Below are 3557 nucleotides of genomic sequence, written 5' to 3' on the forward strand. Positions count from 1 at the left end.
GTTTACTCAAAGGTGTATTAAAGTTTTAGACAGTTTCAAAGTTTTTTTTAAAAAAAGAGGTATATATATATATATATGAGTACACTGCAGCTGTCTTCAGACACACCCAAAGGGGGTGTCGCATCCCATTATAGATGGTTGTAAGCCACCATGTGGTTGCTGGGAATTGAATTCAGGATCTCTGGAAGAGCAGCCAGTGATGTTAACTGCTGAGCCATTTCTCCACCCCTCCCCTGTTTTAAAATTTTGCATCTATCTATCTATCNNTCNNTNATTNNNNGGGGGGGGTAGAAGGGCACATGCATGTGGCAGTGTATGTGTATAGGCCAGAGGACAGCTTGCCTGAATTGGTTCTGGTCGTCCACTATCTTGGTTTGGAGGAACAAATTCAGATCTTCAGGCTTAGTTTACAAGAGCAAGAGGGATTGATTTTCCTGGTTTCTTCCTCGTCATGTTTGTTATTGATATACAGGAAGCCTAAAAGCATGTATACATTAATTTTATGTCCTGCTATTTTGTTAGGAGTGTTTATCTTCATCAGTTCTCAGACAGTTCTGGTGGAGTCTTTAAGGTCTCGTGTATAGAATCCTATCATCTGAAAATAAGGATACTTTGACGGTTTCTCTTATTGGCAGCAGTCCTGNGGTTCTGCTNTCGACCACACGGGGGCAGCAGCAGCCCGCAGCCCGCCAGCTACAGGTGACCCGAGCAGCTTGCCTCAGCCAGGGTCCCTCCTGCGGTGCTCAGATCTCACTAGTCGCCATTTGCTGTCCACATGCTGCCGTCTCGGGCCATTTCCGCAGAGGGCCACAGCTGTCTGCAAGCCGGGGTCGGTGGGAGGGGGCTGGGCTGCGGGAGGTTTCTGGGGCTGAACTCTGCAGGAGACCCTGGACAAAGGGAAGAGTCTTGCGCAGNGGGCCTGGGCTTCAAGGGCCTTTCCTCCTTGGTGAGGGAGAGAACAGGAAATCGAGGATGCTTCCGGGGTTGGACATGGCCAAAGGAGAGCCAGAGGTCAGAGTAAGGGTCAGCTGTCCCTGGAGAAAAATAGCCGCTCCTATCAGAACTGAGGCATTTTGGCTTCACGAGCAAGGGAGGCGTGTGTGGCCTTGCCCTAGGGCAGAAAGGGCACCAGCAATGTAAGCCAGAGAGTGATCTTGCCCTCCTCCAACTGTCCCCCTCCCCTTTACGTAGAAACTAGTCTGGGAGAACCCCAGAAGGGCACCTCAACCCAGAAGAAAAACAGCAATAAAACCCAGCTTCAGCAAGCCTTCTGACACCCACTGTGCAGCCGCGGGAGCTATCAAAACACAAAGAGGTTAGCTAGCCTGGAGAATCTTTCTCTCTCCTCTGACAGCTCCAGTTCTGAGAGCTGGAAATGAATGCTCCCAGGACCTCTTTCCTGGGTCGACTTAACTCTCAGGGAAGTCAACTGAACAAGGACAGGGACAGGCCACTCCCTAAAGAGGTCTCCAGACAATGACGCATATAGGTCATTTGGAAGGCTGGCTGAGGACTCTGCTCAGGCTAGAGAAGGAAGTGATTGGGCAAGTTAGAAAGCCGGCCAGCGTTGGGCTAGCCTGGCCTCGGTGAGCCAGTGTTTCTGAAAGCAAAGCAACCTCATTGCCCTTTCACCCTATTCCCAACGCCCCAGAACCGTTCAGCTGCCAAACGTTTTATTTACACCCTTCCCACACAGAGGAAGGACAGAGGAGGGCAGGGTATTTTTAGGATGGCTACTATTTTAAGCAAGCAATACCTGTAAAAATACTATTTATGGGCTGGGATGTGGCTCAGTGGTGCAGCACCGGTCTCGGAGGTGGGAAGTCGCGCATTCAGAACCCAATGCTGGACACAGAAACCAATGCTGGACCTGGGAAATGGAATTTGTGCTGAATGGTTTTAGGTCAACTTGACACAAGCTAAAATCATTTGAGAGGAGGGAACCTCGATAAAGAAAATGCCTCTTTATCCATCCAGCTGTTGAGGATTTTTCTTTCTCTCCTTTCTTCTTTCCTTTCTCTTTTCTTTTCTTTTCTTTTCTTTTCTTTTCTTTTCTTTTCTTTTCTTTTCTTTTCTTTTCTTTTCTTTTCTGGGTTGTGTGTATGTGTGTCTCAAAACAGGGTTTCTTCATGTACTCCCGGCTGTCCTGGAAATGACGCTATAGTTTGAGAATGGCCTCAAAATCAGAGATTGGCCTGCCTCCTGTGTGCATACCACCACCACCACCACCTGGCTATAGGGCATTTTCTTAGTTAGTGATTGATGGGGGAAGGTCCAGCCTAATGTTGCCATCCCTGGTGGTCCTGGATTCTGTAAGAAACAGGCTGAGCAAGCCATGGGGAACAAGCCAGTAAGCAGCATCCCTCGATGACCTCTGCATCAGCTCCTGTCTCTGGGTTCCTACTGTTTGACTTCCTCCAATGATGGACAACAATGTGGAAGTGTAAACCAAATAAGCCCTCTCCTCCCCAACTTGCTTTTGGTTATGGTGTTTCAGCCCAGCAATAGTAACACCAAGACATAATTCATTTGGAATCTAAACCGTGTTACTGGGCACATGAGCCAATAAACCCACCACCTCAGTGTCTCTCCATTCCGAAGAAGGTTCAAACAAATCAGCAAAGAAAAATAATCTTATTCAGAATTTGGGTAAAAGCTGGGGCGGGGGTGCTATAATTTCCTCTCGTACAACCGACGAATCAAAGACTAGAACAAAAAGTAAAGTTAACGGACACAGGTTAACTGATTTCTTTTCTGGAACAAAAGTGACCTGAGCCCCGAGTAAATTGATGATGTGACAGCCCCAAGGCTTGTCTAAGGGAAGGTCTTTATTGTAGGTAGGAGGGCAGCTATAGCCAGAAGCATCTGGAAGAGCCCAGAGGAGAGAGAGAGAGCAGAAGGCTGAACATGGCCCCCAGACTGCACTTGGGCCTGGGGAGAGGGTGAGAAAGCAAGAGAAAGTGGTGACCAAGAGGAACACACCGGGGAACAGTGAGGTTGACAGGGATGGAGAAGCTGGGGGTGGGGGAGAGAGCAGAGCAGAGCCAGGATGCCAGCCAGCATGGCCTCTGTAATGAGTACTTGAGAGGCTAAGGGANCCTGGAGGTCAGAGTGCACACTGATGTGCTGGTAACTTCACAGCCATTTGTCCTGACTTTCTTGACATGTTTGGCCTTCATTGTCTCTGTTCTCTGTTTCAGACACAGGGCGTTTCGTAGTGTTTGTTTGTTTTTGTTTTGTTTTTGCTTGCTTGTGTGTTTGTTTTTTGAAACAGGGTCTCGCTGTGTAATCCTGGGCAGCCTGGAACTTATTATTATAGACCAGATTAGCCTCAGACTCACAGAGAGCTGCCTCTCTTCTCCTCACAAGAATGGAGATTAAGTTATGTAGTTGGTTTTGTTTTGTTTTTTTGTTTTTTTGTTTTTTGTTTTTTGTTTTTCTAAGCCCTTTCTTAGAAGGGAGACCAGGGCTTAAGATTTTTTTTTTTAAAGATTTATTTATTATATGTAAGTACACTGTAGCTGTCTTCAGACACTCCAGAAGAGGGCGCCAGATCT

Source organism: Mus caroli, chromosome 6 (genome assembly GCF_900094665.2).
Source record: "Mus caroli chromosome 6, CAROLI_EIJ_v1.1, whole genome shotgun sequence".
NCBI classification, from domain to species: Eukaryota; Metazoa; Chordata; class Mammalia; order Rodentia; family Muridae; genus Mus; species Mus caroli.